The sequence below is a fragment of the Nomascus leucogenys genome, chromosome 7b, assembly GCF_006542625.1.
Source record: "Nomascus leucogenys isolate Asia chromosome 7b, Asia_NLE_v1, whole genome shotgun sequence".
NCBI lineage: Eukaryota > Metazoa > Chordata > Mammalia > Primates > Hylobatidae > Nomascus > Nomascus leucogenys.
This window is the reverse complement of record NC_044387.1, coordinates 49,497,358-49,523,000: the sequence shown is the minus strand read 5'-3', so window position 1 is coordinate 49,523,000 and position 25,643 is coordinate 49,497,358. Positions and strand designations below refer to the sequence as shown.

General features: G+C 51.0%; 1 protein-coding gene across 2 annotated transcripts in view; it reads left to right on the top strand.

Annotated features, from left to right (window-relative positions):
• The window catches only part of BCR (BCR activator of RhoGEF and GTPase), a 138,627-nt gene that overhangs the window by 45,566 nt on the left and 67,418 nt on the right, over positions 1 to 25,643 (top strand). Inside the window, exon 1 of one of the 2 annotated variants that reach the window (XM_030815945.1) lies at positions 19,100 to 19,116. The exons of the other annotated variant lie outside the window; for it this stretch is intronic. The gene's annotated coding sequence lies outside the window, so the exon portion shown is untranslated. Of the gene's footprint in view, positions 1 to 19,099; positions 19,117 to 25,643 lie in introns of those variants that run through there. 2 annotated transcript variants of the gene reach the window in all.

Below are 25,643 nucleotides of genomic sequence, written 5' to 3'. Positions count from 1 at the left end.
GACTTGAAGGAAGAGCCCACTCCCCACTTACCCACTCTCTTTGTGATGCCGCCAAGTCTGCCCAGAGACTCTGGCCTCCTCAAAGGAGGAAAGACGCCCTCCAAAACCTGCTCAGAGGCCGGGCGCTGTAGCTCACGCCTGTAATCCCAACGCTTTGGGAGGCCAAGGCGGGCGGATCACTTGAGGTCAGGAGTTCCAGACCAGCCTGGCCCACACAGTGAAACCCTGTCTCTACTAAGAATACAAAAATCAGCCGGGCATGGTGGCACACGCCTGTGATCCCAGCTACTTGGGAGGCTGAGTCAGGATAATCGCTTGAACCCAGAAGATAGAGGTTACAGTAAGCCGAGATCACGCCACTGCACTCCATCCTGGGCGACAGAGCAAGACTCCATCCCCCGCAAAAAAACAAAACCTGGACAGAGTGGTCCCCAGTAGGCCCCCCGCTTCTTGGGGCTGGAGCAAGTGTTCTTGTAGATGTCTCTGGTCCTCTTGGCCACTGGCTTGGGGACAGCCACCGAGACCCGGCATTTGGAGCAGCTGGCCGGGATGCTGCAGGGAGGGGTGTCCAAGCAGGAGGCAGCCAAGCCTGCCTGGAGCAGGATAAGATGAGCTCCCCTCTGAGACTCGGTATTTTCTGTTCAATGAAAGGAACAGTCTAGTGTTTGAGACAGGAGAACCCGAATTGACTTGACTGGTCTGTGGTGCTGCTTTTTTTTTTTTTTCCCATGCCTCAATTCTTCCATTTAAATACAAGGACACCTGACCCTAAGTAGGGCATGGACCAGAGACATCATCTGAACCCAGAGTAGTGTGCATGGTGATTATTTTGAGATTTCCTCTCTGTCCCCATCTGGGCTCATTTTCACTGGGTGGACCCCCCCGTGCTTCTCAGACCCTGCCTCTGGCAGGCTGGCCAGGCCAGGTGGAGGGCATGCGCTTTGCTGAAGGCAAGACTGCTGGCTGGAGAACTGGACTGCAGGGCCATCCCCCAGGCTCTTGCACGGGGACCTGGAGGATGTGGCCCAAGCTCAGTCTCCTTCAGTCTGCATTGCTGGCTAATCAGGACATGGGTATGGGGGAAATCCCTGTAGGTCTGGAGGTGGCTGGGACGGCCCAGGGCTTGTTTCTCACCCTTTACCTCTAGTTTATATCCCACTGACACCGAGGTTTATTTGCAGTACACTTCAGCAGATAGAGTGATGGGGTAGAATCACAGAGCTGAGGAGTCCACGGTAAGGAATTCCAGGTCCCTGTGCTTCTCCTGCATCCCAGCTCTTCTGTCATTGGAAGGCAGTCATCCAAGACTCCTCCCTTTTCTGGCCTTTGCTGTCAGGGAGCCTGGAGGCCAGTTCACTATTCATTTCACACAGTCAGTGCATCCCGGGGCCTGAAACACACTTTGAGCCTTCATTTTTGTTTTCTTCCCAGTGGCCTTATTTTTACACTGTTTGATTTCTTAAAGCTGCTTTGGATCCTTTTAAAAGTAGGCGAGTGAAAAGCTACACAAACAAACTCCTGGGCTTGGCACCCTCCTGTGCCCACATCTGGTGCCCTTTGGGACCTGCCAGAGCCTGGGTCCCCTGGCAGGGTGGGGCAGGGTGGGGTGGGGTGTTGCCTGAGAAACGGTGCAAACCTTCTTGCGCTCCGTACATGATTCATTTCCTTCAAATGTCCTATGCTGTTTTCCAGCAGAATCTCCATTATGTATGAATCAAGATCCTGGCTGACATTTTCTGCCTTGGCTGTTGTGAGCTTTCCCGTCAGAAATATCCTTCCCATGGGGCCTGAAGTAATTATTTTATATTTATTGGCATTAAGTGTATGAGAGAGAGAGAGGTGTGTGTGTGTGTGTGTGTGTGTCGGGGGTGGTGTATCAGCTGCCACATAGTAAGAGAGCAAAGGATATTCTTTTGTCTTATGGTGTTTTACCTGTGCTGATTGGTTCTTGGCAGCCTTTAAATGCCTAGGCAGAGAGGAAGAGAGAGGTTCCTAAGCTGCATGGTGAATTTCTAAGTCTGTGTTGACTGCGGGAAATGTATGAGGAAAGGATGGTGGTTGATGCCTCTCCCTTACATTTAGGCCAGGGGTTGGCAAATTGCAGCTTAGTCCTGTCTGCTGCCTGTTTTTGTAAATAAAATTTTATTGGAACACAGCTTGCTCATTGGCTTATGTATAGCATTTGGCTGCTTTCATGCTATGATGGCAAGGTTGAGTAGTTGAGACAGATGCCATGTGGCTTGCAAAGCTGAAGTTATTCATTAGCTGGCTCTTTCCAGGAAAAGTTTGCTGACCCCTGCTTTAGGATAAGACAGAGAAATGGAGAGACGTGGAATAGCAGAGTATCTTTTCAAAACAGGTCCCCTCAATTGTACCTGAAAGCGGCCAGAAGTCCTATAGGTTTGGGTTTGGGGGAGATTGAAGTTAGACTTGCTTGGTTCAGAGACCAGGCCAGGATCAAGCATTTGCCGGTGGTGACCTGGAGGTGTCTGGAGCAGGATCCTTTTAAATAGGCAAGCTGCTTGCTGGGAACACAGTTCACCTTAAGCTTTAAAAAAAATTCCTTCAAAGCCAAAAACCATGCAAATATGGAGCTGCCTGACAAGCCGAATGATTGATAGGGTAGAAAATAGGGTCTGTCATAAAGTATTTGAGGAGGTGGATTTTCCCAGCAGGGAGAAGCAGGCTGACAAGTGCCACTTGTTAATGGTGACTACCACTTTCCATACCTAGTGTGTGCCAGGCGTAGCAATAGACACTTTGTCATTGTGTTTAGTCTCAAAACAACCCTGCTAAGTAGCTCCCAGTATTCCCCAGTTACCAGTGGAGGCTCCAGAGATGTATCTTTTGCGTGAATTGCACAGCCCATGATCAGGGAGGAAGCCGTCCCCTGTGGTCCAGCCCTCTGCACAGGGAATGGGGGAATCAGCTGGAATTGCAGCCATCCTATAGGACATAAGGAAGAACATCTTGACTGTAAGCATGGTTAAACACTGGGATGAGCTGTCAGGGAGGTGTGAGAGATCCCCATCTGGGAAGGGCTTTGGAAAGGAGAAACATTTGTAAGTCTATTTTCAGCTTTCAGCTGCATGGTGACACAGGGCATTGGCCTTGATGGCCTCTAGGAGATGACCTTTTGACCTTTCTGATTTCAGCATTCTCTCTCCTGTCACATCAGACCCTTTGCTGGTTTAGATCACAATAGTACTGCCAGTGCTGCGCCCTTTTAGAACTTCTAAGGCCCTGAGTTATTGGAGATTCAGTTTCCAGGGTGGTTCTTGAACCTAAGAAATCTTCTAGAAGCCTGGGTCATGTTGTGAGGTCCTTGTGCCTGTTGGGTCGTGGTTCTGTCTGCCTCAGGTTACTGTTGGCCCCAGGGCTCTTTTTCCTGCAGGCCTTAGTTAGCACCATGAATGGTTAGGGGTATGGGGGTCAGGGTGAGTGGTCACCAGCGGGTTTCAAGGGATTGGCCCATTTCATCTAAGTTGCCAAACTTATGTGCACAGAGTCGTTTGCAGTATTTCCCTAGTATCTTCGTAATGTGTGTGGGATCAGTAGTGATATCCCCTCTTTCATTTCTGATTTTGGTCATTTGTGCCTTTCTTTTTTTGTTTGTTAGTCTGCTAGAAGTCTGTTATTTCTTTTTGTTGGGTTTACTTTGTTCATCTTTTAAAAAAATTTTAGAGACCTTTCCTCTTTTCTGATATAAGCATTTGATGCTGTAAATTTGCCTCCAAGCACTGCTTTAGCTGCATCCTACAAGTTTTTATATATTGCATTTTTATTTTCAGTCATTCCAAACCAGTTTCTAATTTTCCTCGAGACTTCCTTTTTCATCTGTGGATCATTTAATAGTGTTTAATAGTAATGTTTCATTTCTAAGTATTTGGAGGTTTTTCCAGGTGTCATTCTGTTACTGAATTTTAGTCAAAAATAAATGTATTGCCGGGCGCAGTGGCTCACGCCTGTAATCCCAGCACTTTGGGAGGCCGAGGCGGGTGGATCACGAGGTCAGGAGATCGAGACCATCCTGGCTAACACAGTGAAACCCCGTCTCTACTAAAAAATACAAAAAATTAGCTGGGCGAGGTCGTGGGCGCCTGTAGTCCCAGCTACTCGGGAGGCTGAGGCAGGAGAATGGCGTGAACCCTGAGGGGCGGAGCCTGCAGTGAGCCGAGATCACGCCACTGCACTCCAGCCTGGGCGACAGCAAGACTCTGTCTCAAAAAATAAATAAAATAAATAAATAAATGTATTAGTTTCCTATTGCAGCTGCAATAAATTGCCACAAACTTAGTGACTTCAAACAACAAAACATACTACCTTATAGTTCTGGCCAGAAGTTTAAAAGAGGCCTTATAGGGCTAAGTCTTAGTTTTCCTTCATCTGAGAAGGTCTTTATTTTGCCTTCATTCCTGAAGGATATTTTCATTGGATATAACATTCTCTGTTGACAGTTCCTTTCTTTTAGGACTTTAAGTTGTTTCATCCTCTTCTGGCCTCTATAGTTTCTGATGGGAGATGTATAGTTACTTGAATCCTTATTCTCCTGTATGTAATATATTGTTTTTCTCTGACTGCTTTCAAGACTTTTTTCTTTAACTTTGGTTTTCCATACTTTTATTATGATGTGTCTGGCTGTGGTTTTTATTTATCCTGTTTGGGGTTCACTGCATTTCTCGGGTCTGTAAATTTATGTTCTTCCCCTAATTTGGGAAGTGTTCAGCTATTGTATTTTCCGATACTGTTTTCTGCTTCCATCTCTCCTCTCTTTCTGGGACTCCTGTGACATGAAATTAGACATCACATCTTTTGATGTTGTTCCATAGATCCTTGAGGTTTTATTCCATTTTTCTCCATTCTTGTTTTCTCTCTCTTATTTAGATTGGATAATTTCTATTGATCTATCTTTAAGTTCACTGACTCCATGGTCATCTCCATTCTGCTGTTGAACCCCTCCAGGTAATTTTGTATTTTTTGGTTCTAAAATTTCTATTTGGTTCTTTTTTATAGCTTCTATTTTTTTGGCTGAGAACACCTGTCTTTTTGTTTCAAGAGTCTTTGCCCTTTCTTCTTAGAGCATGGTTATAATAGCTGCTTTAAAGTCTTAGTCTGATAATTCAAACATTTGGGTCATCTTGGAGTTGATGTTAGTTGATTGTCTTTTCCTTTCACAGTTTATGTTACTTAGTTCTCTGTCAAGTAATTTTGGGTTATATCCTGGACATCTTGAATATAATGTTATGAGACTCCGGACCCTGTTTAAATGTTATAAAAACGTTGACTGATTTTTTTTTTTTAACAGGCAGTCAACCCAGTTAGATTCAGATGGCACATCCTGGCTTACTTTCTCAGCTCTGTGGTTCCAGTATCCACCCTGCTGTTCACCACCCAGGGATCAGTTTGAAACTGTGCAGTGATCTGTGCTGTGCTGATTCCAAGTGTTTTCACACATGTGCAGTTTAGGAGTGAGCCCAGGGCTTCTTATGGAGATTTAAAGAATCCCTTCTCCAGCTCCATCTTCTCCATGATCTTCCCTATACTCTGCTTCCCCATGTCCCCCCTTCCAGGTGTTCTGATTAGAAGGCTGGGGCTCTAGCCTGTCACCCTGCACTATCACCAGAGTTCCCCCCGAGGTTCCACTGCTGCTGTGCTGGTGAAGGGGGCAGGGGCTCCACCTATTTGATGGCGCTCGGTTAGTGTAGAGTGGAAAGAGTCCACTGGTCTCCACCCCAGGGAGGCTGCTGCTTGCATCTGTGGAGAGAGGAATAGACATGTTGTTTCTGCTGGGGGAAGGTGGATAAAGCCAAAAGAGTTCAATCCACAGGATTTCTCCTTCCTGGGCATTTGGTTAGAGAGAGCAAGCTTTTCTGTTTGGTTCTTTTTTTTTTTTTCCTCTTGTCTGTGCCTGTTGGTAGTTTCAAGCTACTCTAGTGCCCAGGCTGGGAGGCAAAATTCCAAAAACTGAAAAACCAGAAGAATCACTGCCAAGGTGTGCTTAAAATCCTGCAATCTCTGCTCAGTCCTCCTGCCCTTATCTACCTTTTTGAGTCTCATGATAGAGGTTTCATGCAGAATTTGTACCTGTGGATAGTGGGAATGGCTGTAGTGTGCTTTTTCCATCTTGCCTGGAATTGGAAGTTCAAAATTCTACATTTAGACGTCCTTCTCTCTGTGTGTGGTGGTGTTCCCTGGGATAGACCACTACTGCCCTTAGACAGCATTCTGAGGGTGGTGGCCCATATTGATCACCTCAGCCCACCCCAGTAACTTTCCTGCGGCCCCTCCCAAGACCCCCGCCCCAACAGGGCTAAGCTGATACATGCACTGCGGATGTAGGCCTGCCTGCTGGGCCTTCCTCTGTTTGTTTTTTCCAGGCAAAGCACCTCTCTCTGCCTCCTGCTGGTTTATTCAGCAGTGTCCCAGGGTTTGCTCATTGTCTGCTTTGCTTCAGACCCTTCTATCAAATTCCATTGTCTCTGACTTAATGGAGTCAGAGGGTAGGCATGGCCATCTGCATGTTCACTGAAGGGCCTGCCTGCATTTCCAGGGAGAGAAAGGCTTCAGGCCACTGGTGCATAAAGATCTTCGAAAATGTCCAGAAGATCCCAAACACTGCCTGTCCTGCATGCCAGGCCTTCCTTTCCACCAACCTGCTCCCCAGCCGCACATCCAGCTGTCATTTCCTAGAGAACCCATCCCATGCAGTTGTTTTGGACACATAGCGTTCCTTCAGGGAATGTGGCCCTGGGGCCACAGGTGGAGTAGAGAGCACAGTATCCCGAACCATCTGATGGGGCCCGACTCACCCTCACCATGCACCAGGCCAGTTATGGTTTCTTTCTGTGTCTTATTTCCCCCTCCATCAAATGAGAGTTATTGTAGAAACCTTATAGTGCTGTGTTGGGATTAGCAGTAAACAGTTTGGCATGTGGTAGATGCTCGGGAAATGGAAGCTGCCCTTTTTCCCTAATGGGAAAGAAGTGATTTTGTTTTTGAGACAGTTCCCTTCCTCTGCTGCTGCATAGGGACACCTGGGTGCCTTTCTAAAATTAGACCAGAGCACGGTGGCTTACTCATAATCCCAGTGTTTTGAGAGGCCAAGGTGGGAAGATCACTTGAGGCCAGGAGTTTGAGACCAGCCTGGGCAACCAGGGCAACTCCGTCTCTATAAAAAAATAAAATTAGCTGGACGTGGTGGTGCACGCCTGTAGTCCCAGCTATTCAGGAGGCTGAGTCAGGAAGATTGTTTGAGCCCCAGGAGTTTGAGGCAATGGTGAGCTATGTTCATGCCACTGCACTCCAGCCTAGCCAGCAGAGCAAGACCGTGTCTCATAAAATAAAATAAAATAAAATAAAATAAAATAAAATAAAACAAAATAAATAAAATATAAAATAAAAAAAAACATAAAATACCAATAGCCTGTGCTGGCTGGAGCCGTGGTATTAAAAGGCCCATGGACTTGGGCCATGCCTGAGGTGGCTGTGCTCTGCCTGCCACCTAGGCTGCCCCTCCCCAGCCCCCTGCTTGTGTGGAGCAGGCATGGAATCCTGCAGGAATGTGAAGTTCATCCTTCCCTGGATACTTGGGCACCATCTGGCCAGGCTCATGGAGCAAATGGGCCTGTGAGTTATGTCCCCACCCGTGCCTACACCCAACCTTTATGCCCCGTTTTTAGTGGGAGAATTTTGTTTGGAGCTGCAGGTGTTGCGGGTTGGCATGTCTCAGGCAAGAGAGTTAAGTCTTTGGGGTCTTCCTGTTGTCTTTCTTGGCCCTGCTCTACTCCCTGGTTCCCCTGGCCCTGTCTGGCCTGCCTGTTACTTTGGGTGCTCTCAGCCTGTCCCAAGGCAGCTCATCCCTCAGGCCCTGCCCTGTCTTGTCTCTCCAGCCTCCCAGCCCAGGGGCTTGTTCTCCATGTAGTAACTAATACCTGAGTGTGATCCTCTAATTTTCTGTTGCTTTCTTGCTTCCATGGTTGTTGGAAGCCTGGAGACCCAGTGTTTGGCCAAGGACAGGGCCTGCTGGTTTTAGAGCTCCTGGCCCAGCAGGGATGATAGGACCCAGGACCCCAAGTGCTCTAGGCAGGCACTGTTCTGGGTGCTGTAAAGCATGGTGCCTAGCACCTCACAGGGACTCGGGGTGTGCTGGCTGACCAGCCGAATCCACTTTTTATTGACGAGAAGCCTGGGGCCCAGAGACATTAAGTAATGTGCTAAGGTCACCCACCTGGGCAGTGGTAGGGCTGGGTTTTAACCAAGGTCTGCAGTGCCCAGCTCATGAATTCTGCTGCTTGGGAGCCAGCAGCACTGCTCGCAAAGGGGTAGGGGGACCTCGGGCCTGTCAGAGAGGGTGCCTGGCTCTTTGGGAGTGGGGGGTGCACCAGAGTGGGTTGGAGACAGGACCCAGAGCACCACCCTTTACCTGACCAGCATCTTGGTGGTGGTCCCCACCTGGAAAGGCAGGACCCTGGGGTCCGACAGAGCCTATTGCAGATCTAGGTTCTGGCCCAGCTGGGATGCTCACTGGCTTCTGTGGCTTATCAGCGAGGCTACCTGCTGCACCCGTGAGCGTGGGCAGCCCCATCTGCCTCCTCCTTCAGGTGAGATGGCAGGATCAGAGAGACGGAATGAATGCTGCCGTGTCGCATTCATGTAGGAAGGCCTTATTAACAAACCATCTGTAGCAGTCAGAAGGCCTGATGTGGTCAGGCCAGACCTTGGAGCCCCTGTTCTGGATCCGTTTGGCAAAGATGAGAGAGAAGCTGGGTTAGGCTTTGTTGGGTAAATGCAAATGCCACATCTGTGTGTGCACACACATAGGCTGAGACACTTTTCTGCAAGGTGGGGGATCGCATTGATGGAAGAAAAGGTGCTCTGATAGCTTCAGCCTGGACTTGGGTCCCCAGCTTTGGATAGAAGCATCTTTCCAGACAATTGGGATCCTGTAGAAAATCTGCCCTCTGAGGCTCTTCTGTGCCTTCTGGTGTGTCCTGGGACCCCTTGGCGTCTCCAGGCAGAGCCTGTACAGAGCATCCACATCAGAGCCCCTGTGGGCCCCACTGCCTGTAGTTCCATCATCTGCCTGGATGCTCAGTTCTTGGAGTGAGCTTCCTGAGCAGCCTGTGCAGGCTCCAGGCTCTGGCAGCATCTCCACGCTGCTCCTGCCGCCCTTTCTCCTGGTGGAAGCAGCCTGCGTTGCTTCTCTGCCCGGTGGTGACAGGCTGTTCTCGTTTGGAAACAGAAGAGACACCACTGCTTCCCCACATCGACTTCCTAAAACATGAGGCTCCCTTCCGTGGTGTATGTGTAAAATGCCTGGCTCTGTGTATGCACGTGGTGCACGCCTGGCCCTGGGGTCTTCACATTCTTAAGAAGAGGCTGGGCGCAGTGGCTCATGCCTGTAATCCCAGCACTTTGAGAGGCTGAGGCAAGTGAATCATTTGAGGTCAAGAGTTCGAGACCAGCCTGGCTAACATGGTGAAACCCTGTCTTTACTAAAAATATAAAAATTAGCCAGGTGTGGTGGCTCACACTCCTGTAGTCCCAGCTATTCAGGAGGCTGAGGCACAAGAATCGCCTGAACCCAGGAGTCGGGGGTTGTCGTGAGCTGAGATCACACCACTGCACGCCAGCCTGGGTGACAGAGTGAAACCCTGTCTCAAAAAAAAAAAAAAGAAAGAAAAAAAAGAAGAGCATGGTGACTTCACCTGCCCAGGGAGGCGTGCCAGCTGGGGCCCATGGAGAATCAGATATTCAGCCAGGGACAAGGGCATGTCAGTGGGCAGAGTGCCAGGGTGTGGGAGGCTCTCCGGGTGGTCGCTGACCAAAAACATCACTTTTGGGTTTTGTGACTCAGAAATGAGCTCAGCCTGTACACCCCGCAGATGTGATGAACCCCAGGCCGAGTCCTCTGGGGATGTCATTAATGGCGTGTGCATGAGCGTTTTCTTCTGGCATTTTTACAGAGACTGTGTGCAGCTGGACTCTCTGGAGACAGGAAACAGAAATTCTATTATGTGTCCTATCAGCCAATAAAGGAGGGGAGCTTGCCTTGAGTTGTATTTTTCTGTGACCCTGTGTGTTTGATCCGTGTCAGCACCCAGTTTGGCCACCCTGACCTCTGTCGCTCCCAAGTCTGAGGAACCAGTGGTTATGTGAATGTGAAGTTATTTACTTCATCTGTTTATTTAGATCTGGGCCCTGGGGTGGCCCCATGCATTGGATAAGTGTGTTCTACAGAACCCATGGTCCCTGGGTTCTGGGTGGTCAGTGGCCTGAGGAGGGACCAGACTCCAGCCTGTCCTAAGGAGCTTATGAGAAGTTTTGAGGGGACTGGTGCCTGGACATGGGCTGTAGCGTAGGTGGAGTGTCGAGGAGGACCCTACACATGGTGAGTGGGAGAAAGCACCTGGGAGAGTGTCCCGCGGCCCAGGAGGGTGGCCAGGTTAAGTTACAGCAGAGATGGGGCTATCAGAATGGTGGGCTGTGAAGAACTGGGAGGGCCAAGACTCAGGGAGGCCATCTGGATGGGGAAGGCGTGAGCCGAGGCCCAGAATGGAGCACCCAGGGAACGCAGGCTGATCAGGTCGCAGCGAGCACGAGGGGGCTGTGCAAAGCCATGAGCTCCAAATTCCCCAGTCTTGGGCCCTGATGTGGGGGTGTGTGTGAGCTGGAGCCGTGGGACCAGGGCCGAGCCCGCGTGCTGGACAGTCTTCGGGGCCCAGACACCAAGGGCCACCCGGAGCCTGCAGGAAAGTTGGGGGGTAGAGGGGCATGGGTTGTGTGGACAGAGCCCTACCATGCATAGAGGAGTCAGGCTCCTCCCCCGACTCTGTGGCCACACATTGTCCCTCACACTCTTGATTTCTCAGCCACAGTAAGGGTGAAAACCAGGGTGGTCTCGAGACTATGACCCAGTTCCCATTTCACCTCCTGGGTCTTCTCCAGGTTCTGTGGAGTTTTTTGTTTTGTTTTGTTTTTTTGAGATGGAGTCTCGCTTTGTCACCCAGGCTGGAGTGCAGTGGTACGATCTTGGCTCACTGAAACCTCTGCCTCCTAGGTTCAACTGATTCTTCTCTCCTCAGCCTCCCAAGTAGCTGGGATTACAGGCATGCGCCCAGCTAATTTTTGTATTTTTAGTAGAGACGGGGTTTCACCATGCTGGCCAGACTGGTCTGGAACTCCTGACCTCAAGTGATCCGCCTGCCTTGGCATCCCAAAGTGCTGGGATTACTGGTGTGAGCCACCACGCCCGGCTTTCTCCAAGTTCTGAATTCCCTGAAAGCAGCTGTGCTGTTGCCCTGCCTTCTGGGGCAGAATGTTAGGAGTAAGCAGCATTTAAGTGCCTCCCTGATTAAGAGAAAGATATATATTCCTACTAGGTGGTGAGGACATAGATGTCCAGGCCGATGTGTTCCACGGCATAACGTGGGGACTGCAGAGAGGAAGGGACATGTTTATGTCCCAGGTGAGTCATGGAATCTCGGCATATGAGGGTGTGCATGTCAGATTTTTTCAAGGAGGGGTGTCTTAGTCACTTCAGGCTGCTATAACAAAAATGCCACAAACTGGGTACCTTAAACAACAAACACTCCTCACAGTGCTGGAGGCAGGAAGTCAGTATCAAGGAGCTGGAACATTTGGAGTCTGCCAAGGGCCCTCTTCCTGGTTCTTAGCCATCTTCTTGCTGTGTTCTCACCTGGTGTAGAAAGGATGGGGGCTGTCTCTGAGGTTTCAAAAGGGCACTAATCCCCTTCATGAGGGTTCCGTCCTCCTGACTTAATCACCCCCAAAGGCCCCACCTCACGTTGGGGGTTAGATTTCAACATAGGAATTTTGCAGGGATGTGAACATTTATTCTGTGTGCTATGAGGGGCATCTCAGAGTGCCACCCCCACATCCCCAAAGCTGCTGGACCTTGCATGTGGGAGCTGACTCTCCTGGGGCTGGTGTGACTCGTGGCTGGAGGCCTGGCTTGTTAACCCAGCTCTGAGGTCCTCTGGATGCCACCTCCTGCACACCAGCCAGCCAGGTGGCCTCCACGTACCTTCTGTTTCATGGAGAAGAGCTACTTGCTTGAGACAGGTTCCTCAAACCCCTGGCATCTGGTCCCAGGTGACTGAGCATCTCATGGCTACCTCCTCCCCACCTGCAGCCTCGTCTCCACCCTGCTGCACTCTATGGCTGAGCAGCACAGGGCGCCAGGGGATGTTTGTCTGCACTGCTGCTGTGTTGCTGACTTATGAGACCTCTTTGGAAGGGGCTCAACAGGTGAGGAGAGTGGTGTGGATCCACTTGTCCTAATGGACCACTCCAACCTTCTGAACATCCCAGGCTTTCCTGGTACGGTCCCCATCTGCCAGCCAAGAGGAGAGCATGGCTCAGGTGGGATTCAGGCGAGAACAGGGCAACACACACCTACTAGCCAAGATACAAAGCACTTAATACAGGGAGGAGTCATGTGGGCAGAGCCCAGCGGATGTGGGTTCCCCTCACGAGGACCAAGAGGGGACCAACACCTGTTAGATGTCTGCTGTGTTCCTGACGCTGGCCTGGGTGTGGGATGTGACTGGGTGTCTGTTGCTCTCCTTGGCAGGTGCCTGCCCTGGAGGTAAAGAGGCTGGGACAGCGACCTTAGGCAGCCAGCTGGGGTCTGTCTGTTAAGCAAGGAGCAGGAATCAGCCTTGTTCTCAACTGGCCTGTCTGGGAAGCCTGAACGAATTGTGTGTCTTGAATAGTACCCGAGTCAGGTGCCAGCCCTCTGCTGGCCCTGGCAGGGGGTAGCTGTGGAGGCAAGAGTGTTGGGCAGGGTGACCTGATTGAGCCAAGCTGTTATTCTGCCACCTGAGGATTTTCCAGGAGAAGTGCCAGGCTCAGAACCGGCGTCAGATACCTCTGAGAGCCTTTCCGGTTGCCACGGTTCTCCCAGGATTGTGGAGTTCTTGAAGGAAGGCCTTTTCCTGGCGTGTCTGCAGTGGCATGGTGATGTATCCACACTGTCCGTTTGTGAGTTGAATCTGCAGAACTCACTTTTCCCAGAAGGTGCTTTCAGAATGCAGTGTACCACAGTCCTCATCAGGATCTGCTCATTTGGCTGGGCTGGCAGGTGGCTGAGTTGGCTCCCTGAGCGGGCGTCTAGCAGCTGTGCCCATGGAGGCAGGCTGGGCGTGTGAATCTCACCTCCTCCCACGGCTCCCTGGGGAAGCAGGATAGGAGCTAGGCCTAGTTCCCGAGCCTGGCCGATTGGGAGTAACAGGTGGGATCTGAACCAGGTTGTCACACCCGCAATGACAGCTGGGATTATCGCCATGGGTGGTAATTCCCACATGACAGTTTCGAGTTTCAGGTCAAGAGCCGGGTCCTCTGTCTCCTCTTGCATCTGGACAGAGAGATCCTTGCTGGCTGGTTTTCTGGCTCGTTCCTCAGCTGTTTTCTGTGGCCTGCAGAGTTTGCAGCCCCAGGGGAGTGAGGAAAGCTCTGCTCTGGCCTGATTTTTGTTGGAGAAGAGAAACGTGGAAGTCAGGGCGGTGGCCTTTGCAGTGGGTCAGCTTTGGGCTGCTGAGATGGGCGGCGTGAAGACCAGCCTCCAGAGCCCTGGCTGGCCTTTGTAGTGGACGAGACAGACCAGATTGCCATGCTAGGGTCACCCGCTGACCTGCAGTGGCCTGAGCAGATACATGGCTCTGCCACATTTCCTGAAGTGGAGCCCTCAGCCTCACACTGCATCCCCCAGAAGCCAGGCAACAGGAGGTCATAAGGTTTTCTGGAAAGGAGCAAAAGAGTGTGCTGCTAAATGTTGCAGGTGGGAGCGCATGAATAGGTGAGGCTTCCCGTAATTATGATAAGTGATGCTTGTGCTTCTCAGTGCTGTTTCCTCCCTCTGATGGGGCTTGCTTGACACCTTGCAGGGAGCGTGGGTGGAGAGTGTCATTATCCCCATTTCATTGGTGGGAACATTGAGAGATGAAACGAGGAGTTTCATCTGCAGGCCCCTGGGCCCTCTGGTCATCCCGGTCATCCTGGTTGGTTTATTGTCTTGTTTTTTAAAGGGGATGATTGAAGAAGGCCTTGGAGGTAGGGTGGGGGAAGCTGGGAACAGAGGGAATTATATTTCCTTTTCCAAATACTTCTTTAAGAATGGAAGAGTTCCTGGCCACATAATCCATGTGCACAGATTTTCCGGGGGAAAATCCATTTGAGTTTAGACTTGGAGACCGTGCCACCTCCCGGTCTGTTCCTCAGGCTTTTGACATCTGCCCACACCTGGAACACCTTAAATTCTGGTGGAGAATACAAATGTCACTCCCCTGCCCCAGCTCACCCCTAGTTGAGCCCCCCAGGATACCTGAAGTTGGGGATCCTCCTTCTTAGCTGTGGAGCTCAGGGTATGTTGGTTCCACATCCAAACCTTCAACCTTCATCTGTAAAATGGGGTACTGATGGCTCTCTTGCTGAGGCGTGGGGATTCGAGGCAGCACTTCTGGCCCGTACCTGTTGCCATTTCTGCGTGTTGTACCCTTGGCCCTGACTCAGGCTGGCGTCCTGAACACCTGTGCATCCACAACCCCATAAGCCTTCCAGGAGCACTATAGATCAGGGTGACCCAGGATTAGGCCGGGGGTGGGAATTGCAGACTGTCCCCCAGGACTGACCCAGGGCTATACCCCTCCAGGGCCGGTGGGAACACGAGTGCTTCTTGTGTGTGTATGTGGCTTGTGCCTTGCAAGGGGTGTGGGGGGCAGGTGGGGGGGGTTGGTTCGAGTCTCAAACTGTCCTCTGTCGGGTCAGGTCAGGTCTCAAACTGTCCTCTGGGCCATTTCCTTCTTTCCCTCAACAGAAAGAACCCAGGCTATGGAATCATGTGTGGGCCCAGCAGGGCTCATGGGCAGCTTCTCAGTCTGTCTCCAGTGTTGGGCTCTTCTGGTCCTGCCCAGCTTGTCGCTTTAGTACCTCAGTTTCCTTATCTGCATGGAAGCCCACCTGTCAGCTTGGATGAGGGGAGGAAAGCCCCTCAGGCCCTGTGTGGGAAGGAGAGTCTGAAAGTGCAGGGGCTGTGCTCAGGAAGGAGCGCAGCTTCAGGAGGGGCTGGTTGGCTGGCAGTGTTGTGCAGGACATTCAGAATGTGACTGGGTTTCTATTCTGATTTGTACAAGCACAGGATACTCAGGTGGCTCTGGTCTATTCTCTAGCAGGAGAGTCTGGGGTCAATCTGTAATAATTTAGTTTCTGAGCAGGTGCCTGGCACTGGAAGAGGGGAGCCCAAGAGAGCACGGATACATTGTGTGGCTGAAGGGGGCAAGGCCCTGGGCTGCCTCCTACTCTGACCTTGTGGGCCTTGGTGTCTGCTCTTCCCCTCTGTCTGCCACTCTGAGTCTGGAATGTGGCAGTGATATGGGTGTTGTGGGCACTCCTGGCATGTGGGCAGCTCCTCAATGCTGGTGTCTGAGCTCCACAATGACTTCATTCATGTAATAGTATGTTATGGCTGCGTAACAAAGAACCACAAACTGTGCAGCCCAAATCATAGGAATTTATCATCTCACAGTACTGACGGCTGGAAATATGAGATTGAGATGTTGGCTGAGTTGGATCCTTATAGGTGGCAGTCTTCAAGTTCACATGACATTCTCCCCATATGCCAGTCTGTATCCAAATTCCACCTACCCACCCCCACTTTTTTTTAGGAGACAGTGTCTCCCTCTGGCTCCAGTCCCAGGCTGGAGTGCAGTGGTGCAATCATAGCTCACTGTAGCCTCAGCCTTCTGGGCTCAAGTGATCCTCCCACTTCAGCCTCCCAAGTAGCTGAAAACTACACTTGACCACCATACCCGGCTAATTTTTATATTTTTTTGTAGAGACAGGGTCTTGTTATGTTGTCCAGGCTAGTCTCGAACTCCTGGCCTGAAGTGATCCTGCCTCCCAAAGTGCTGGGATTACAGGCATGAGCCACCACACCAGGCCACCTCTTTTTTAAAGGACACAGTCATATTGGATTAGGACCTAGCCTAATGACCTCATTTTAACTTGGTAAAGACCATATTTTCAAATAAGTTTGGAGGTTAGGACTTCAGCATATGAATTTAGGAGGGAACACGATTTAGCCCCTAAAACTGTACTTCTTTTCTTTTGTTTTAAATTTCAAAGCCTGGCTAATCCTGTGTGCGTGTGTGTGCGTGTGTGTGTGTGTGTGCGTGTGTGTGTGTGTGTGTGTGAAATGTGAAAATATATATACATAACAGGCCGGGCACGGTGGCTTACGCCTGTAATCCCAGCACTTTGGGAGGCCGAGGCGGGTGGATCACGAGGTCAGGAGATCGAGACCATCCTGACTAACACGGTGAAACTCCATCTCTACTAAAAATACAAAAAATCAGCCGGGCGTGGTGGTGGGCGCCTGTAGTTCCAGCTACCCGGGAGGCTGAGGCAGGAGAATGGCATGAACCCAGGAGGCGGAGCTTGCAGTGAGCCGAGATCACACCACTTGCACTCCAGCCTGGGTGACAGAGCGAGAAAATATACGTAACATGTACTGTTCTAGCTATTTTTAAGTGTGCGGTTCAGGGTACATCCACATTGTCATACACCTGTCACTACTGTCCATCTCCAGAACTTTTTCATATTCTCCACACTGAAACTCCACTAAACGCTAACTCCCTCCTCCCCTCCTTTCCAGCACCTCACAGCCCCCATTCTACTTTCTGTCTCTATGAATTTGACTACTCTAGGAACCTCATATACGTGGAATCTTACAGTATTTGTCTGTTTGTGCCTGGCTGATTTCACTTAGCATAATGTCCTCAAGGCCTACCTCAGTCAGTGTGTGTCAGAGTTTCCTACCTTTTTGAGGCTGAATAATACTCCTTTACATGTATGTAGCACGTTCTGGTTTTCCACTCATGTGTTGATGGACCCTGGGGTTGCTGCCACCTCTTAGCCATTGTGGATGGCGCTGCTGGGAATGTGGTGAATGTGCACCTCCTCTCCTAACCCGCCACAGGCGTCCTTCAGAAGAGGGGCAGCCCGAGACCGAGATGGGGGAAGAAGGTGGTTTGCCTGCCCTCCCAGGCTTGCTGGGTATCTGCCTGTGGTTGGGCCCTGGCCTGGGGCTCAGGGTGGTGACCGCCAGCAGGGGGAAGCCCCTCTTCCTGCCTTTCCCCCCCACCAACCCTCTGTATTTCCTCTTTGGAGGGGCAGTGAGTGGGAAGGGAGGACCTGCAGGTGTGCAGTGGCCATGGCCCGCATCCTGGCTGAGCACCTTTGCTGGTGTGGAGGGACACCCTCCAGTCACTTTCAGACCTCACTCCCCATGCTGCTCCCATACCAGGGCACTGTCCCGTGCCATCCTCCTTTGAAGGGCACTGCCCACCTTCCCTGCCTTGCCCCTTCCCACCCTCTTCCCAGGGACTTTTCTGGTCAGTTCCCTGCTGCCAGGTCTATACCTCAGGGACTAGAAGCTCAGCGTCCCCTCTGCTCTTCCTCCTTTTGCCTTTGTCCTCTTAGCCAGGCCCAGGCTCACTGTGCGTCAGTGCCCCCTGCCTGCGTTTTTCTACCAACACCAGGCCTACCTGGAGTGACCATTGCAGAAGCCCCCAGCCCTACCCCACCTCCAGTGCCACACTCAGATGTGTTGCCAGAATGTCACCTGTCTCCCTGCGACCCCTAGGCTCCCCTCTTGTTCCAGACCCAGACCCTAAATCGAGCCCAAGTCCTTGGCCTGAAGCCTGAGGCTTCCCACAAAATCACCCTCTTCCTCTCTCTCCTCTCACTGCCAGCCTGTATCCCCTTTCCCAGCTGTACCCCCTTTCCCAGAGACCACTTCCAGCCCCCCTTAGCTCTTAGTGACCTCTGGCTGGATCTAGAAGCCAAACCGACACCAAGTAGATTAACAAGAGAAAAGCACACTAATGTCATTAGTTTTACAGGTGCATGGGAATCTTCACCAGAGTCAAGTCCAGAGAAGTGGCCGAAGCAAGATGCTTTATCCTTTTTCGATAAAGAACAATAAGTTTGGCCGGGCGTGGTGGCTCACGCTTGTAATCCCAGCACTTTGGGAGGCCGAGGCGGGCGGATCACGAGGTCAGGAGATCGAGACCACGGTGAAACCCTGTCTCTACCAAAAATACAAAAAATTAGCCGGGCGTGGTGGCGGGCACCTGTAGTCCCAGCTACTCGGAGAGGCTGAGGCAGGAGAATGGCGTGAACCCGGGAGGCGGAGCTTGCAGTGAGCCGAGACTGCGCCACTGCACTCCAGCCTGGGCGACAGAGTGAGACTCCGTCTCAAAAAAAAAAAAAAAAAAAAAAAAAAAAGAACAATAAGTTTGAGAAGTGGCAGGACAAGGGGGATCTGGCTAGGGGCAGTAAATTCTCGAGGAGTCACTGGGAGATATATGAGGGGTGTAAACCTGGTGGAAGATAAGGGTTACTTTGTTAAAGCATATTTATTCAGGCCCACTGCAGCCCCCAATTCCCAGTCTCAGGTGATAAGGGCTATTTTCTCCCCTGGTTCAAGGAAGACACCCCTCCCAGAGGAATCTTTATGGCTTGCTGAGTACAGCAAGAAACAGGTCAGCTAGCCCTTTCTGAACCTACAGCTCGAAGTCAGTGTACCCATCCGGTGTATTTTGAGAGGGCGCTTCCTTCACTCTTTCCCAGCCTTTCTGCATTTGTAAGCCCCAGGAGAGCCGGCAACTGAGTCAGCCTGAATCCCTCCATGGGGCGTCTTTGCAGCTCCCTGCCCCTGCTGGTTGAAGGCTCTGTTGGTCGCATTCTTCTCACTCTCACAGACTGTGCCCCTCCAAAGCCCTTCCAGGCCTCTCCTGGGGGCTGGATTATCTCTGTCTTCAGACTCCATGGCACCGAGTTCAGGCCATGTCTTAGTGTCCTGTGGCTTCCTTAACAGAATGCCACAAGCTTAGTGGCTCACAACAACAAACATTTATTCTCTCCCAGTTCTGAAGACTGAAGTCCCACATCAAGGTGTCAGCAGGGCCAGGCTGTCTCTGGAGGCTCTGGGGGAGGATCCTTCCTGTCTGTTTCCAGCATCTGATGGCCCCTGGCATTCCTTTGCCTGGTGACAGCATCTCTCCAGTCCCTGCCTCCGCCTTCAAACGGCCTCCTGTATGCCTATGTCTTCTGTCTCTTTAAAGATAATTGTCATTGGATTTAGGGTCCATCAGTGTGATATTGTGATAAAATAAGAAATCTGTATGTGGTCTTCCCTCTGGTTTCTGGCACAAGCTCCTAAAATCATTGTAATTTCCTGAACGATGGGGCAATAGGAGCATCTTTTGTTATTCATGCAAGCCCTTTTCTGTGGGACCTGAGGTTATGCTAATGAGGTGATGCTTAATGGGCCCCTAGATAGCTGTGGGACGGGGCTGGTTGCCAGAGGAACCAGCCACGTGATTAGAGGGTTGGAACTTTAGCTCCACCCCTGAACTCTGGGGATGGGGAGAGGGGTGGAGATTGAATTGATCACCCGTGTCTACAGCCATGCCAGCCTGATCTCGGCTGAACTGATCATCAGTGGCCAGTGATTTAGTCTTGCCTACCTAGTAGAACCTCCATGAAAACATTACACAGTGGGGTTCAGAGAGCTTTCAGGTTGGTGAACACATGGAGGTGCTGGGAGGGCAGTATCCCAGGAGGCCATGGAAGCTCCCCTGCAATACACCCTATTACCCAGCCCTCTTCCGTTTGTCTATTCCTGAGTGGTATCTTTTACAATAAACTGGTAAATGTGAGTAAAGGGCTTTCCAGAATTATGTGAGCTGCTCTAGCAATTTTTTTTTTTTTTTAAGATGGAGCCTCACTCTGTTGCCCAGGCTGGAGTGCAGTGGCGCGATCTCGGCTCACTGCAACCTCCCGGGTTCAAAGGATTCTCCTGCCTCGGCCTCCCGAGTAGCTGGGACTACAGGCACCTGCCACCACGCCCAGCTAATTTTTGTATTTTTAGTAGAGATGGGGTTTCACCATATTGGCCAGGCTGGTCTCGAACTCCTGACCTTGTGATCCGCCCGCCTCAGCCTCCCAAAGTGCTGGGATTACAGGCATGAGCCACCGTGCCTGGCTCTAGCAAATTATTGAACCTGAGGAGGGGGTTGTGGGAACACCCCACCCCCACTCCCAGCTTTAGGGTCAGTAGGTCAGAAGTACAGGTGGCCCAGACTTTCCCCCAGTGCCTTAAGTGGGAACAGTCTTGTGGTACTGAGCCCTTAACCTGTGGAGTCTGACGCTCATCCCACGTACTTACTGGCAGGATGGAATTAAATTATAGGACACCCGGCTGGTGTCCAGAGACTGGGAGGATTGCCTGGTGAAAGGAGAAAACCCGCATGTGTGTTGTCAGGAGAGTTCTGGGGGAATAGAAACACATACTATTACTACAATAGTGGTAGTAATTGGACAATCTAGGGTGATCTCAGCTCAAAGCCTTTAACTTCATTACATCTGCAAAAAGACTCTTTCCAGGTAAGGTCGTATTCTCAGATTCTAGGGTTAGGATATGAACGTGTTCCTTTGGGGGCCCACTACAGTGGGCTTCTCACCTTGGTGTTCCTCAGGGGAGCCAGTGTCTGCCTCCGTCTCCTCCGTTAGGTTCTGGCTCCGTGGTCATTTCCTCAGGGAGAGGCCCTGCTGTCCTTCCTGGGTCTGCCTTCCTCCCTCCTGCATGTGCTTCAGTGCCACCTGCCTCTCTCCCGTGGCCTTGTCATGGTTGCTGTGATGCCCATGTCACGTGACTCCGTGGATTCCGCTGGCTCCCGTGGGCAGGGGCTGGGTGTGTGGTGCTCACCATTCCATACCCAGCACAGTGTCCTGAATGTATTAGGTACTCAGTAAGTACATTTGTCTGGGGCTAAACCTTCAGGGTCTCCAGGAAGTCTTTCTGAGTCCCAGAGTCCTAAAAACTCCAGGTGCTGCTGAGGAATAATAACTATATCATCCTGGGGTGGAGGGCTGCTGCCTCTTCCCAGCTGGGGTTTCAGCCTCTGCCCTGCCCCTGCACCAGCCGGCCCCAACCTGAAGCCTAGAGCATCAAATTATTATTGCCTCCGGGAATGACTGGGAACCTTAGACACAGGTGGGTCCTTGGAGACTGGAGATGGTCCTTTAACAGTGTTCTGGATGCTGATGGAGAGGAGAGGGGTTTCTCCTCTGCCCACACGGAGGCACACTCAGCTTGTGGAGAAAAATGGCTCTCTAGTGCCCCCAGAAAATTGCCAGCAAAGTTGACCTTCTGGTGATTCAGTCTCCAACCAGCTCAGCCTTCAAGCAGGCAGAGCTGTCAGGGCTGGTCGTGTGGGTTGGACTTTCTCCTCCAAGAAAGCTCAGAGTTGTAAATACCTGTTTCTCATTTGCGGTGTCTAGGGTTGCCTGGGGAGCCAAGGCATCAGGGAGCAGGATAGGCTCAGGCCCTTCCCGACTGACATTTTCCAGCCTATGGGGGGCCTTGGCTAGCCTGGTGGCTTTCTCTGTGGCATACGCTGATTCATGACCCTGACCTCTCTCTACACGGGCAGCTGTGGCTTTCCATTCTTGGGTGCTGGCCTGGTGATGTCATTGTTGGGGTACGGCATGAGGGCTGGGAGGCCACAGGATCCTGGGATGCTCTCTGTGTACCCTTCCACCACAGAACCAAGGACCCTGGTGGCAGACCTTTAGCCAGGGTGCGGTGGCTAACTGGATGGGGCATGTCTCATTTATAAAGAATTTTGAGGCACTTGGTGTGGATGCAAGAAGGAGCAGCTGCCAGCCTGGCAGAGGAGGAGAAAGTAGAAAAACCACCAGAACCAACCACACATCTCCGAAAGCACTCACTGCCTGTGGGTGGCCTGAGGTTATGGCCAGGGTGGTACTGACGTCCATCCGGAAGGATACTCTCAACTGTCGGGAAACAGTGGAATTATGTTCCGGGTTCCCTGCTTAGGAGAGGAAAACAGGTCAGCTTTAAAAAAAAATTGAGGTAAAATTCACATAACATAAAATGAATCATTTTAAAGTGAACAATTCCATGGCTTTTAGCGCCTTCACAGTGTTGTGCAACCACCATCTCTGTTTAGTTCCAAAACATTTTCGTCACCCCAGAAGGAAACCCCTGCCCATTAAGCAGTCACCGACCTCCTTTCTGTTTTTATGGGTTTACATATTCTAGGCATTTAATATCAATGGAGTCATACAACATGTGATACTTTGTGACTGGCATATTTCCCGTAGCATCATGTTTTCAAGGTTCATCCGTGTCGTAGCATGTGACAGAATTTCCTTCCCTTTGAAGGCAGAGGCCGGGTGCAGTGGCTCACACCTGCAATCCCAGCACTTTGGGAGGCCTAAGCGAGAGGACCACTTGAAGCCAGGAGTTCAAGACCAGCCTGGGCAACATAGCGAGACCCGTCTCTACAAAAAGAAAAAAAAATTATTTTAGCTGGACGTAATGGCACACACCTGTAATGCCAGTTACTTAGGGGGCTCAGGCAGGAGATCACGTGAGCCCAGGAGTTCGAGACTGTGGTGAGCAATGCTATTCCATTGAATCTGATGGACATTTGGGTTGTTTCTACCTCTTGTGAATAATGCTTCTGTGAACATTCTGGTACAAGTTTTTGTTTGAACACTAGTTTTCAATTGTTTTGATTATACACCTAGGAGGGGAGTTGCTAGGTCGTAAGGTTATCAATGCCACATCTTAGAAATGCCTTCTCTTTGGAATGTAAGTTGACCCAGTAGGCAGGTCACACAGGTGCAGCTGGGCACAGTCAAGCTCTGCCTGAGACTCAGTTTTTCCTGTCTGAAAAATAGCAATCTAAAAGTTCATGCCCACTCAGGTGTGTATTCCAAGAGATGATACGTGGGTTTTCAGCACCATGTGTGACCTAGAGGAAGTGCCCCGTAAAGGGTGGCGGTTATTTTTTGCCCACTACTTCAAAGATTTGGGTGTTTTTTGCTGTTAGAGGAACTTACCTCTCTGAAGCACTACAGGTATTCCCTGACCTTACCTGAGGTTCTGCTACGATAGCCAGCTTCGGAGCCCCCCAAAATCCGCAGCCCTTCTCGAGGGTAGAGTCTGCTCTTGGTGGGTACATGGTGGTAGGAAGGTGCCAGGCTATGGATGAGCGTGGGGTGCAGAGCCAGCTCCGACTGTGGACTCTGCACCTTTCAGTGAGACCTGAACCTCTGTCCCAGCCATGGTTTTCCAAGCCTCTCTGGAGGACAGTGCCTGCCTGACAGTCCCTCCAAAAGACGCGTGCTGCTGTTTGTAGAAGTCGCTGGCACCATGCTGCCGTGGCCTGCCTAGGACCTGGGAGAAGATGGGAGGCCGAGAGGAGAGCAGGAGCCGGGAAGGAGGGCAGCTGCAGCCATGACAGGGTGGGGGCTTGATGCCCACCTCTGTGAAAACCTCTCTACCGCAGCTGGCCGAGCCACCAATGTTTGATCCACTTTTACCTTTGTAAATAAATACTGCCCAGTCTTTGGCTGCCAGTGTAAACAAGGATGGAGACCACTCTGCTGATGATCTCTGTGCTCTGTGGAGTTCCTTCCTCCTCCACCCAAATTCCTCCCAGTGCCTCTTTCTTCTCTTGACTCCAGTACATGTTCATCAGAGGGCCCTTTACAGCCGCTCCCGTTTTGTTCTGAGTAGGGAGGGCCCAGAGCATGACCTCTGATCGCCTGAGGGCTTGCTCCCATCTCACCCTGGGGCACGTTGGCAGAGGGTGGGTCAGGGACTGGGTTCCTGGTACCCCACACCTCTGGCAGCCACACCACTGATGGAGGATCTAGGGCCTCTCTAGGCATATCTGGCCTGGGAGAGCCTCTCCTGCCTGCCTGCACCCAGGCATCACATGGCCGATGCCTGGATGCATTTCCTGGGAGCCCACCATTCCGCCTTCTGTCTCTATGAATACGACTACTGTAGGTACCTGATATGAGTGGAATCATAACAATATTTGTCCTTTTGTGTCTGGCTTATTCCACTAAGCAGAACATCAAGGTTCATCCATGAGATTGCATGTGTCAAAATGTCCTTCCTTTTTAAGGCTGAATGATATTCCATTGAGTGTATACATTACATTGTGCTTCTCCATTCTTCTGTCAGTGGACATTGGGTTCTTTCCACCTCCTCCCATGTTGTGATGAATATGGGTGTGCAAATATCTCTTCAAGTTCCTCCTTTCAGTTCTTTTAGAGGCTGGGCGCAGTGGCTCGCGCTTGTAATCCCAGTACTTTGGGAGACTGAGGCTGGTAGATCGCTTGAGGTCAGGAGTTCCAGACCAGCTTGGGCAACATGGTGATATCCCGTCTATACTTAAAATACGAAAATTAGCTGGATGTGGTGGTGCACGCTTGTAATCACAGCTCCTCAGGAGGTCAAGGCAGGAGAATCACTTGAACCCAGGAGGCGGAGTTTGCAGTGAGCCGAGATCGCGCCATTGTACTCCAGCAGTGTCCAGGCGACAGAGTGAGACTCCATCTCAAAAAAAAAAAAAAAATCAGTTATTTTGGGTATATAACTAGGAGTAGAATTGCTGGATCATATGGTAATTCTGTTTAATTTTTTGAAAGTTTTTTTTTTTTGAACCAGTGTAGTCTAGGGGATGTGACCTCGGCACCTACTTGGGCCTGGGCTGACTGGGACCTAACCAGGCATTATTCTTTTCGCTATATTATTTTTATTTTTTGGCTGCCGTTTTTCCTTTTATGAAAGAATAGATTTGCAGAGTTCCGGGGTTGGGTTGCTAAGCAAACTGCCTGGAGAGGAGAGGGTTTCAGATTTCACTAGGCCCTCCCTCTTCCGCACCAACCCTGGGCTGTTTGCACTGGCCTTCCTCCCCCCAGCCCCACTCCTAGTCTGGTTCCTGGTTCAGGTGAGCAGCAGCCAGATTCCACGCCCCCACCTTCTACCTTCTAGTGTTTGAGTTCTGCCTTGGATAAAGCTTTGCAGGAAGGATGTGGCTGATGAGACCATCAACCTCAGTCCTGCCAAGGGTGAGGAGGCCCAGAGAGGTTTTTCCACTGGGTATTCCTGGTATGGGGGCAGGAGCCAGGCCTCCCAATTGGTTCTGGCTCTTAGGAGATGGTGGCTTTCAAAATGCCAAATAATGTACTTTATCCTCAAGAGGAAAGGGCCTTGGCTGGGCATGGTGGCTCAAGCCTATAATCCCAGCACTTTGGGAGGCCGAGGCAGGAGGGTTGCTTGAGGCCAGAGTTTAAGATCAGTCTGGGCAACATAGCAAGACTTTGTCTCAAAAACTATTTTTAAAAATTAGCTGGGCAGGCCGGGCGCGGTGGCTCACGCCTGTAATCCCAGCACTTTGGGAGGCCGGGGCAGGTGGATCACGAGGTCAGGAGATCGAGACCATCCTGGCTAACACGGTGAAACTCTATCTGTACTAAAAATACAAAAAAAAATTAGCCGAGCGTGGTGGCGCATGCCTGTAGTCCCAGCTACTCCGGAGGCAGAGTCAGGAGAATGGCGTGAACCCAAAGGCGGAGCTTACAGTGAGCCGAGATCGTGCCACTGCACTCCAGCCTGGGCGACAGAGCGAGACTCTGTCTCAAAAAAAAAAAAAAAAAAAAAAATTAGCTGGGCATAGTGGCATGCACCTGTAGTCCCAGCTACTTGGAAGGATCCCTTGAGCCCAGGAGTT